The sequence below is a fragment of the Schistocerca cancellata genome, unplaced genomic scaffold (assembly GCF_023864275.1).
Source record: "Schistocerca cancellata isolate TAMUIC-IGC-003103 unplaced genomic scaffold, iqSchCanc2.1 HiC_scaffold_1140, whole genome shotgun sequence".
NCBI lineage: Eukaryota > Metazoa > Arthropoda > Insecta > Orthoptera > Acrididae > Schistocerca > Schistocerca cancellata.
The window spans coordinates 1,188,490-1,202,115 of NW_026047139.1; positions in this window are offsets into that span (position 1 = coordinate 1,188,490).

Sequence of the window (13,626 nt, forward strand, 5' to 3'; positions counted from 1 at the left end):
TTTAAAACACTATAGAGAGACAGTACATACCAGTAGAATAACAACTTGTCATCATCTTGTTCCCGCGCCCCCCCCCCCCTCCCTCTCGTTGCGACTCTTGCGGACATCATGCTGCTGGTGGAGCATCATTTCCACCAAAAGCCCAGTTGATGGGCAAATAAAAATTGCAGCCTTGTAATGTGAACACCCTGCTGTGAGAAAGCAAAGATTTAATACAATTTTGGAAATAAAATGCTAGGTTCTTAGGCGAACTTGAAAGAACAGTCTTTAAAACACTATAGAGAGACAGTACATACCAATAGAATAACAACTTGTCATCATCTTGTTCCCGCGCCCCCCCCCCTCCCCCCCTCTCGTTACCACTCTTGCGGACATCATGCTGCTGGTGGAGCGTCATTTCCACCAAAAGCCCAGTTGATGGGCAAATAAAAATTGCAGCCTTGTAATGTGAACACCCTGCTGTGAGAAAGCAAAGATTTACTACACTTTGGAAATAAAATGCTAGGTTCTTAGGCGAACTTGAAAGAAAAGTCTTTAAAACACTATAGAGAGACAGTACATACCAATAGAATAACAACTTGCCATCATCTTGTTCCCGCGCCCCCCCCCCCCCCCCCTCTCGTTGCCACTCTTGCGGACATCATGCTGCTGGTGGAGCGTCATTTCCACCAAAAGCCCAGTTGAGGGGCTAATAAAAATTGCAGCCTTGTAATGTGAACACCCTGCTGTGAGAAAGCAAAGATTTACTACACTTTGGAAATAAAATGCTACGTACTAAGGCGAACTTGAAACAACAGTCTTTAAAACACTATAGAGAGACAGTACATACCAATAGAATAACAACTTGTCATCATCTTGTTCCCGCGCCCCCCCCCCCCCCTCTCGTTACCACTCTTGCGGACATCATGCTGCTGGTGGAGCGTCATTTCCACCAAAAGCCCAGTTGATGGGCAAATAAAAATTGCAGCCTTGTAATGTGAACACCCTGCTGTGAGAAAGCAAAGATTTACTACACTTTGGAAATAAAATGCTATATTCTAAGGCGAACTTGAACGAACAGTATTTAAAACACTATAGAGAGACAGTACATACCAATAGAATAACAACTTGTCATCATCTTGTTCCCGCGCCCCCCCCCCCCCTCTCGTTGCCACTCTTGCGGACATCATGCTGCTGGTGGAGCGTCATTTCCACCAAAGGCCCAGTTGATGGGCAAATAAAAATTGCAGCCTTGTAATGTGAACACCTTGCTGTGAGAAAGCAAAGATTTACTACACTTTGGAAATAAAATGCTACGTTCTAAGGCGAACTTGAAAGAACAGTCTTTAAAACACTATAGAGAGACAGTACATACCAATAGAATAACTACTTGTCATCATCTTGTTCCCGCGCCCCCCCCCCCCCCCCCCCCACTCGTTGCCACTCTTGCGGACATCATGCTGCTGGTGGAGCGTCATTTCCACCAAAAGCCCAGTTGATGGGCAAATAAAAATTGCAGCCTTGTAATGTGAACACCTTGCTGTGAGAAAGCAAAGATTTACTACACTTTGGAAATAAAATGCTACGTACTAAGGCGAACTTGAAACAACAGTCTTTAAAACACTATAGAGAGACAGTACATACCAATAGAATAACAACTTGTCAAAATCTTGTTCCCGCGCCCCCCCCCCCTCCCCCCCTCTCGTTACCACTCTTGCGGACATCATGCTGCTGGTGGAGCGTCATTTCCACCAAAAGCCCACTTGATGGGCAAATAAAAATTGCAGCCTTGTAATGTGAACACCCTGCTGTGAGAAAGCAAAGATTTACTACACTTTGGAAATAAAATGCTACGTTCTAAGGCGAACTTGAAAGAACAGTCTTTAAAACACTATAGATAGACAGTACATACCAATAGAATAACAACTTGTCATCATCTTGTTCCCGCGCCCCCCCCCCCCCCTCTCGTTACCACTCTTGGGACATCATGCTGCTGGTGGAGCGTCATTTCCACCAAAAGCCCAGTTGATGGGCAAATAAAAATTGCAGCCTTGTAATGTGAACACCCTGCTGTGAGAAAGCAAAGATTTAGTACACTTTGGAAATAAAATGCTAGGTTCTTAGGCGAACTTGAAAGAACAGTCTTTAAAACACTATAGAGAGACAGTTCATACCAATAGAATAACAACTTGTCATCATCTTGTTCCCGCGCCCCCACCCCCCCCTCTCGTTGCCACTCTTGCGGACATCATGCTGCTGGTGGAGCGTCATTTCCACCAAAAGCCCAGTTGATGGGCAAATAAAAATTGCAGCCTTGTAATGTGAACACCCTGCTGTGAGAAAGCAAAGATTTACTACACTTTGGAAATATAATGCTACGTTCTAAGGCGAACTTGAAAGAACAGTCTTTAAAACACTATAGAGAGACAGTACATACCAATAGAATAACAACTTGTCATCATCTTGTTCCCGCGCCCCCCCCCCCCCCCCCCTTTCTCGTTGCCACTCTTGCGGACATCATGCTGCTGGTGGAGCGTCATTTCCACCAAAAGCCCAGTTGATGGGCAAATAAAAATTGCAGCCTTGTAATGTGAACACCCTGCTGTGAGAAAGCAAAGATTTACAACACTTTGGAAATAAAATGCTACGTTCTAAGGCGAACTTGAAAGAACAGCCTTTAAAACACTATAGAGAGACAGTACATACCAATAGAATAACAACTTGTCATCATCTTGTTCCTGCGCCCCCCCCCCCCCCCCCCTCTCGTTGCCACTCTTGCGGACATCATGCTGCTGGTGGAGCGTCATTTCCACCAAAAGCCCAGTTGATGGGCAAATAAAAATTGCAGCCTTGTAATGTGAACACCCTGCTGTGAGAAAGCAAAGATTTACTACACTTTGGAAATAAAATGCTAGGCTCTTAGGCGAACTTGAAAGAAAAGTCTTTAAAACACTATAGAGAGACAGTACATACCAATAGAATAACATACAATAACAACTTGTCATCATCTTGTTCCCGCGCCCCCCCCCCCCCCCTCTCGTTGCCACTCTTGCGGACATCATGCTGCTGGTGGAGCGTCATTTCCACCAAAAGCCCAGTTGATGGGCAAATAAAAATTGCAGCCTTGTAATGTGAACACCCTGCTGTGAGAAAGCAAAGATTTACTACACTTTGGAAATAAAATGCTACGTTCTAAGGCGAACTTGAAAGAACAGTCTTTAAAACACTAAAGAGAGGCAGTACATACCAATAGAATAACAACTTGTCATCATCTTGTTCCCGCGCCCCCCCCCCCCCCTCTCGTTGCGACTCTTGCGGACATCATGCTGCTGGTGGAGCATCATTTCCACCAAAAGCCCAGTTGATGGGCAAATAAAAATTGCAGCCTTGTAATGTGAACACCCTGCTGTGAGAAAGCAAAGATTTAATACAATTTTGGAAATAAAATGCTAGGTTCTTAGGCGAACTTGAAAGAACAGTCTTTAAAACACTATAGAGAGACAGTACATACCAATAGAATAACAACTTGTCATCATCTTGTTCCCGTGCCCCCCCCCCCCCTTTCGTTGCCACTCTAGCGGACATCATGCTGCTGGTGGAGCGTCATTTCCACCAAAAGCCCAGTTGATGGGCAAATAAAAATTGCAGCCTTGTAATGTGAACACCCTGCTGTGAGAAAGCAAAGATTTACTACACTTTGGAAATAAAATGCTAGGTTCTTAGGCGAACTTGAAAGAAAAGTCTTTAAAACACTATAGAGAGACAGTACATACCAATAGAATAACAACTTGTCATCATCTTGTTCCCGCCCCCCCCCCCCCCCCTCTCGTTGCCATTCTTGCGGACTTCATGCTGCTGGTGGAGCGTCATTTCCACCAAAAGCCCAGTTGATGGGCAAATAAAAATTGCAGCCTTGTAATGTGAACACCCTGCTGTGAGAAAGCAAAGATTTACTACACTTTGGAAATAAAATGCTACGTACTAAGGCGAACTTGAAACAACAGTCTTTAAAACACTATAGAGAGACAGTACATACCAATAGAATAACAACTTGTCATCATCTTGTTCCCGCGCCGCCCCCCCCCCCCCTCTCGTTACCACTCTTGCGGACATCATGCTGCTGGTGGAGAGTCATTTCCACCAAAAGCCCAGTTGATGGGCAAATAAAAATTGCAGCCTTGTAATGTGAACACCCTGCTGTGAGAAAGCAAAGATTTACTACACTTTGGAAATAAAATGCTATGTTCTAAGGCGAACTTGAACGAACAGTCTTTAAAACACTATAGAGAGACAGTACATACCAATAGAATAACAACTTGTCATCATCTTGTTCCCGCGCCCCCCCCCCCCCCCTCTCGTTGCCACTCTTGCGGACATCATGCTGCTGGTGGAGCGTCATTTCCACCAAAAGCCCAGTTGATGGGCAAATAAAAATTGCAGCCTTGTAATGTGAACACCCTGCTGTGAAAAAAAGACTTACTACACTTTGGAAATAAAATGCTTCGTTCTAAGGCTAACTTGAAAGAACAGTCTTTAAAACACTATAGAGAGACAGTACATACCAATAGAATAACAACTTGTCATCATCTTGTTCCCGCGCCCCCCCCCCCCCCCCCCTCTCGTTGCCACTCTTGCGGACATCATGCTGCTGGTGGAGCGTCATTTCCACCAAAAGCCCAGTTGATGGGCAAATAAAAATTGCAGCCTTGTAATGTGAACACCCTGCTGTGAGAAAGCAAAGATTTACAACACTTTGGAAATAAAATGCTACGTTCTAAGGCGAACTTGAAAGAACAGCCTTTAAAGCACTATAGAGAGACAGTACATACCAATAGAATAACAACTTGTCATCATCTTGTTCCTGCGCCCCCCCCCCCCCTCTCGTTGCCACTCTTGCGGACATCATGCTGCTGGTGGAGCGTCATTTCCACCAAAAGCCCAGTTGATGGGCAAATAAAAATTGCAGCCTTGTAATGTGAACACCCTGCTGTGAGAAAGCAAAGATTTACTACACTTTGGAAATAAAATGCTAGGTTCTTAGGCGAACTTGAAAGAAAAGTCTTTAAAACACTATAGAGAGACAGTACATACCAATAGAATAACAACTTGTCATCATCTTGTTCCCGCGCCCCCCCCCCCCCCTCTCGTTGCCACTCTTGCGGACATCATGCTGCTGGTGGAGCGTCATTTCCACCAAAAGCCCAGTTGATGGGCAAATAAAAATTGCAGCCTTGTAATGTGAACACCCTGCTGTGAGAAAGCAAAGATTTACTACACTTTGGAAATAAAATGCTAGGTTCTTAGGCGAACTTGAAAGAAAAGTCTTTAAAACACTATTGAGAGACAGTACATACCAATAGAATAACAACTTGTCATCATCTTGTTCCCGCGCACCCCCCCCCCCCCCCCCCCGCCCTCTCGTTACCACTCTTGCGGACATCATGCTGCTGGTGGAGCGTCATTTCCACCAAAAGCCCACTTGATGGGCAAATAAAAATTGCAGCCTTGTAATGTGAACACCCTGCTGTGAGAAAGCAAAGATTTACTACACTTTGGAAATAAAATGCTACGTTCTAAGGCGAACTTGAAAGAACAGTCTTTAAAACACTATAGAGAGACAGTACATACCAATAGAATAACAACTTGTCATCATCTTGTTCCCGCGCCCCCCCCCCCCCCCTCTCGTTACCACTCTTGCGGACATCATGCTGCTGGTGGAGCGTCATTTCCACCAAAAGCCCAGTTGATGGGCAAATAAAAATTGCAGCCTTGTAATGTGAACACCCTGCTGTGAGAAAGCAAAGATTTACTACACTTTGGAAATAAAATGCTAGGTTCTTAGGCGAACTTGAAAGAACAGTCTTTAGAACACTATAGAGAGACAGTTCATACCAATAGAATAACAACTTGTCATCATCTTGTTCCCGCGCCCCCACCCCCCCCCTCTCGTTGCCACTCTTGCGGATATCATGCTGCTGGTGGAGCGTCATTTCCACCAAAAGCCCAGTTGATGGGCAAATAAAAATTGCAGCCTTGTAATGTGATCACCCTGCTGTGAGAAAGCAAAGATTTACTACACTTTGGAAATATAATGCTACGTTCTAAGGCGAACTTGAAAGAACAGTCTTTAAAACACTATAGAGAGACAGTACATACCAATAGAATAACAACTTGTCATCATCTTGTTCCCGCGCCCCCCCCCCCCCCCCCTCTCGTTGCGACTCTTGCGGACATCATGCTGCTGGTGGAGCATCATTTCCACCAAAAGCCCAGTTGATGGGCAAATAAAAATTGCAGCCTTGTAATGTGAACACCCTGCTGTGAGAAAGCAAAGATTTACTACACTTTAGAAATAAAATGCTAGGTTCTTAGGCGAACTTGAAAGAACAGTCTTTAAAACACTATAGAGAGACAGTACATACCAATAGAATAACAACTTGTCATCATCTTGTTCCCGCGCCCCCACCCCCCCCCCACTCGTTGCGACTCTTGCGGACATCATGCTGCTGGTGGAGCATCATTTCCACCAAAAGCCCAGTTGATGGGCAAATAAAAATTGCAGCCTTGTAATGTGAACACCCTGCTGTGAGAAAGCAAAGATTTAATACAATTTTGGAAATAAAATGCTAGGTTCTTAGGCGAACTTGTAAGAACAGTCTTTAAAACACTATAGAGAGACAGTACATACCAATAGAATAACAACTTGTCATCATCTTGTTACCGCGCCCCCCCCCCCCCCCCCCCCCCCACTCGTTGCCACTCTAGCGGACATCATGCTGCTGGTGGAGCGTCATTTCCACCAAAAGCCCAGTTGATGGGCAAATAAAAATTGCAGCATTGTAATGTGAACACCCTGCTGTGAGAAAGCAAAGATTTACTACACTTTGGAAATAAAATGCTAGGTTCTTAGGCGAACTTGAAAGAAAAGTCTTTAAAACACTATAGAGAGACAGTACATACCAATAGAATAACAACTTGTCATCATCTTGTTCCCGCGCCCCCCCCCCCCCCCCCCCTCTCGTTGCCACTCTTGCGGACTTCATGCTGCTGGTGGAGCGTCATTTCCACCAAAAGCCCAGTTGATGGGCAAATAAAAATTGCAGCCTTGTAATGTGAACACCCTGCTGTGAGAAAGCAAAGATTTACTACACTTTGGAAATAAAATGCTACGTACTAAGGCGAACTTGAAACAACAGTCTTTAAAACACTATAGAGAGACAGTACATACCAATAGAATAACAACTTGTCATCATCTTGTTCCCGCGCCCCCCCCCCCCCCCCCCCCCCCTCTCGTTGCCACTCTTGCGGACATCATGCTGCTGGTGGAGCGTCATTTCCACCAAAAGCCCAGTTGATGGGCAAATAAAAATTGCAGCCTTGTAATGTGAACACCCTGCTGTGAGAAAGCAAAGATTTACAACACTTTGGAAATAAAATGCTACGTTCTAAGGCGAACTTGAAAGAACAGCCTTTAAAACACTATATAGAGACAGTACATACCAATAGAATAACAACTTGTCATCATCTTGTTCCCGCGCCCCCCCCCCCCTCTCGTTGCCACTCTTGCGGACATCATGCTGCTGGTGGAGCGTCATTTCCACCAAAAGCCCAGTTGATGGGCAAATAAAAATTGCAGCCTTGTAATGTGAACACCCTGCTGTGAGAAAGCAAAGATTTACTACACTTTGGAAATAAAATGCTACGTTCTGAGGCGAACTTGAAAGAACAGTCTTTAAAACACTAAAGAGAGACAATACATACCAATAGAATAACAACTTGTCATCATCTTGTTCCCGCGCCCCCCCCCCCCCCCCCCTCTCGTTACCACTCTTGCGGACATCATGCTGCTGGGGAAGCGTCATTTCCACCAAAAGCCCAGTTGATGGGCAAATAAAAATTGCAGCCTTGTAATGTGAACACCCTGCTGTGAGAAAGCAAAGATTTACTACACTTTGGAAATAAAATGCTAGGTTCTTATGCGAACTTGAAAGAACAGTCTTTAAAACACTATAGAGAGACAGTTCATACCAATAGAATAACAACTTGTCATCATCTTGTTCCCGCGCCCCCACCCCCCCCCCTCTCGTTGCCACTCTTGCGGACATCATGCTGCTGGTGGAGCGTCATTTCCACCAAAAGCCCAGTTGATGGGCAAATAAAAATTGCAGCCTTGTAATGTGAACACCCTGCTGTGAGAAAGCAAAGATTTACTACACTTTGGAAATAAAATGCTACGTTCTAAGGCGAACTTGAAAGAACAGTCTTTAAAACACTATAGAGAGACAGTACATACCAATAGAATAACAACTTGTCATCATCTTGTTCCCGCGCCCGCCCCCCCCTCTCGTTGCCAGTCTTGCGGACATCATGCTGCTGGTGGAGTGTCATTTCCACCAAAAGCCCAGTTGATGGGCAAATAAAAATTGCAGCCTTGTAATGTGAACACCCTGCTGTGAGAAAGCAAAGATTTACTACACTTTGGAAATAAAATGCTACGTTCTGAGGCGAACTTGAAAGAACAGTCTTTAAAACACTAAAGAGAGACAGTACATACCAATAGAATAACAACTTGTCATCATCTTGTTCCCGCGCCCCCCCCCCCCCTCTCGTTACCACTCTTGCGGACATCATGCTGCTGGTGAAGCGTCATTTCCACCAAAAGCCCAGTTGATGGGCAAATAAAAATTGCAGCCTTGTAATGTGAACACCCTGCTGTGAGAAAGCAAAGATTTACTACACTTTGGAAATAAAATGCTACGTTCTAAGGCGAACTTGAAAGAACAGTCTTTAAAACACTATAGAGAGACAGTACATACCAATAGAATAACAACTTGTCATCATCTTGTTCCCGCGCCCCCCCCCCCCCTCTCGTTGCCAGTCTTGCGGACATCATGCTGCTGGTGGAGCGTCATTTCCACCAAAAGCCCAGTTGATGGGCAAATAAAAATTGCAGCCTTGTAATGTGAACACCCTGCTGTGAGAAAGCAAAGATTTACTACACTTTGGAAATAAAATGCTACGTTCTAAGGCGAACTTGAAAGAACAGTCTTTAAAACACTATAGAGAGACAGTACATACCAATAGAATAACAACTTGTCATCATCTTGTTCCCGCGCCCCCCCCCCCCCCCTCTCGTTAGCACTCTTGCGGACATCATGCTGCTGGTGGAGCGTCATTTCCACCAAAAGCCCAGTTGATGGGCAAATAAAAATTGCAGCCTTGTAATGTGAACACCCTGCTGTGAGAAAGCAAAGATTTACTACACTTTGGAAATAAAATGCTAGGTTCTTAGGCGAACTTGAAAGAAAAGTCTTTAAAACACTATAGAGAGACAGTACATACCAATAGAATAACAACTTGTCATCATCTTGTTCCCGCGCCCCCCCCCCCCCTCTCGTGCCACTCTTGCGGACATCATGCTGCTGGTGGAGCGTCATTTCCACCAAAAGCCCAGTTGATGGGCAAATAAAAATTGCAGCCTTGTAATGTGAACACCCTGCTGTGAGAAAGCAAAGATTTACTACACTTTGGAAATAAAATGCTACGTTCTAAGGCGAACTTGAAAGAACAGTCTTTAAAACACTATAGAGAGACAGTACATACCAACAGAATAACAACTTGTCATCATCTTGTTCCCGCACCCCCCCCCCCCCCCCTCTCGTTACCACTCTTGCGGACATCATGCTGCTGGTGGAGCGTCATTTCCACCAAAAGCCCAGTTGATGGGCAAATAAAAATTGTAGCCTTGTAATGTGAACACCCTGCTGTGAGAAAGCAAAGATTTACTACACTTTGGAAATTAAATGCTAGGTTCGTAGGCGAACTTGAAAGAACAGTCTTTAAAACACTATAGAGAGACAGTACATACCAATAGAATAACAACTTGTCATCATCTTGTTCCCGCGCCCCCCCCCCCCCCCCCCTCTCGTTACGACTCTTGCGGACATCATGCTGCTGGTGGAGCGTCATTTCCACCAAAAGCCCAGTTGATGGGCAAATAAAAATATCAGCCTTGTAATGTGAACACCCTGCTGTGAGAAAGCAAAGATTTACTACACTTTAGAAATAAAATGCTAGGTTCTTAGGCGAACTTGAAAGAACAGTCTTTAAAACACTATAGAGAGACAGTACATACCAATAGAATAACAACTTGTCATCATCTTGTTACCGCGCCCGCCCCCCCCCCCCCCCTCTCGTTGCGACTCTTGCGGACATCATGCTGCTGGTGGAGCGTCATTTCCACCAAAAGCCCAGTTGATGGGCAAATAAAAATTGCAGCCTTGTAATGTGAACACCCTGCTGTGAGAAAGCAAAGATTTACTACACTTTGGAAATAAAATGCTACGTTCGTAGGCGAACTTGAAAGAACAGTCTTTAAAACACTATAGAAAGACAGTACATACCAATAGAATAACAACTTGTCATCATCTTGTTCCCGCGCCCCCCCCCCCCCCCCTCTCGTTACCACTCTTGCGGACATCATGCTGCTGGTGGAGCGTCATTTCCACCAAAAGCCCAGTTGATGGGCAAATAAAAATTGTAGCCTTGTAATGTGAACACCCTGCTGTGAGAAAGCAAAGATTTACTACACTTTGGAAATTAAATGCTAGGTTCTTAGGCGAACTTGAAAGAACAGTCTTTAAAACACTATAGAGAGACAGTACATACCAATAGAATAACAACTTGTCATCATCTTGTTCCCGCGCCCCCCCCCCCCCCCCACCTCTCGTTGCGACTCTTGCGGACATCATGCTGCTGGTGGAGCGTCATTTCCACCAAAAGCCCAGTTGATGGGCAAATAAAAATTGCAGCCTTGTAATGTGAACACCCTGCTGTGAGAAAGCAAAGATTTACTACACTTTAGAAATAAAATGCTAGGTTCTTAGGCGAACTTGAAAGAACAGTCTTTAAAACACTATAGAGAGACAGTACATACCAATAGAATAACAACTTGTCATCATCTTGTTACCGCGCCCCCCCCCCCCCCCCCCCCCCCCCCGCCCCTCTCGTTGCCACTCTTGCGGACATCATGCTGCTGGTGGAGCGTCATTTCCACCAAAAGCCCAGTTGATGGGCAAATAAAAATTGCAGCCTTGTAATGTGAACACCCTGCTGTGAGAAAGCAAAGATTTACTACACTTTGGAAATAAAATGCTAGGTTCTTAGGCGAACTTGAAAGAAAAGTCTTTAAAACACTATAGAGAGACAGTACATACCAATAGAATAACAACTTGTCATCATCTTGTTCCCGCGCCCCCCCCCCCCCCCCCCCCTCTCGTTGCCACTCTTGCGGACATCATGCTGCTGGTGGAGCGTCATTTCCACCAAAAGCCCAGTTGATGGGCAAATAAAAATTGCAGCCTTGTAATGTGAACGCCCTGCTGTGAGAAAACAAAGATTTACTACACTTTGGAAATAAAATGCTACGTACTAAGGCGAACTTGAAACAACAGTCTTTAAAACACTATAGAGAGACAGTACATACCAATACAATAACAACTTGTCATCATCTTGTTCCCGCGCCCCCCCCCCCCCTCTCGTTACCACTCATGCGGACATCATGCTGCTGGTGGAGCGTCATTTCCACCAAAAGCCCAGTTGATGGGCAAATAAAAATTGCAGCCTTGTAATGTGAACACCCTGCTGTGAGAAAGCAAAGATTTACTACACTTTGGAAATAAAATGCTATGTTCTAAGGCGAACTTGAAACAACAGTCTTTAAAACACTATAGAGAGACAGTACATACCAATAGAATAACAACTTGTCATCATCTTGTTCCCGCGCCCCCCCCCCCCCCCCCCCTCTCGTTGCCACTCTTGCGGACATCATGCTGCTGGTGGAGCGTCATTTCCACCAAAAGCCCAGTTGATGGGCAAATAAAAATTGCAGCCTTGTAATGTGAACACCCTGCTGTGAGAAAGCAAAGATTTACTACACTTTGGAAATAAAATGCTACGTTCTAAGGCGAACTTGAAAGAACAGTCTTTAAAACACTATAGAGAGACAGTACATACCAATAGAATAACAACTTGTCATCATCTTGTTCCCGCGCCCCCCCCCCCCTCTCGATGCCACTCTTGCGGACATCATGCTGCTGGTGGAGCGTCATTTCCACCAAAAGCCCAGTTGATGGGCAAATAAAAATTGCAGCCTTGTAATGTGAACACCCTGCTGTGAGAAAGCAAAGATTTACTACACTTTGGAAATAAAATGCTACGTTCTAAGGCGAACTTGAAAGAACAGTATTTAAAACACTAAAGAGAGACAGTACATACCAATAGAATAACAACTTGTCATCATCTTGTTCCCGCGCCCCCCCCCCCCCCCAACTCTCTCGTTGCCACTCTTGCGGACATCATGCTGCTGGTGGAGCGTCATTTCCACCAAAAGCCCAGTTGATGGGCAAATAAAAATTGCAGCCTTGTAATGTGAACACCCTGCTGTGAGAAAGCAAAGATTTACTACACTTTGGAAATAAAATGCTAGGTTCTTAGGCGGACTTGAAAGAAAAGTCTTTAAAACACTATAGAGAGACAGTACATACCAATAGAATAACAACTTGTCATCATCTTGTTCCCGCGCCCCCCCCCCCCACCCACCTCTCTCGTTGCCACTCTTGCGGACATCATGCTGCTGGTGGAGCGTCATTTCCACCAAAAGCCCAGTTGATGGGCAAATAAAAATTGCAGCCTTGTAATGTGAACACCCTGCTGTGAGAAAGCAAAGATTTACTACACTTTGGAAATAAAATGCTACGTTCTAAGGCGAACTTGAAAGAACAGTATTTAAAACACTAAAGAGAGACAGTACATACCAATAGAATAACAACTTGTCATCATCTTGTTCCCGCGCCCCCCCCCCCCCCCCCCCCAACTCTCTCGTTGCCACTCTTGCGGACATCATGCTGCTGGTGGAGCGTCATTTCCACCAAAAGCCCAGTTGATGGGCAAATAAAAATTGCAGCCTTGTAATGTGAACACCCTGCAGTGAGAAAGCAAAGATTTACTACACTTTGGAAATAAAATGCTACGTTCTAAGGCGAACTTGAAAGAACAGTCTTTAAAACACTATAGAGAGACAGTACATACCAATAGAATAACAACTTGTCGTCATCTTGTTCCTGCGCCCCCCCCCCCCTCTCGTTGCCACTCTTGCGGACATCATGCTGCTGGTGGAGCGTCATTTCCACCAAAAGCCCAGTTGATGGGCAAATAAAAATTGCAGCCTTGTAATGTGAACACCCTGCTGTGAGAAAGCAAAGATTTACTACACTTTGGAAATAAAATGCTACGTTCTAAGGCGAACTTGAAAGAACAGTATTTAAAACACTAAAGAGAGACAGTACATACCAATAGAATAACAAATTGTCATCATCTTGTTCCCGCGCCCCCCCCCCCCCCCCCCCAACTCTCTCGTTGCCACTCTTGCGGACATCATGCTGCTGGTGGAGCGTCATTTCCACCAAAAGCCCAGTTGATGGGCAAATAAAAATTGCAGCCTTGTAATGTGAACACCCTGCAGTGAGAAAGCAAAGATTTACTACACTTTGGAAATAAAATGCTACGTACTAGGGCGAACTTGAAACAACAGTCTTTAAAACACTATAGAGAGACAGTACATACCAATAGAATAACAACTTGTCATCA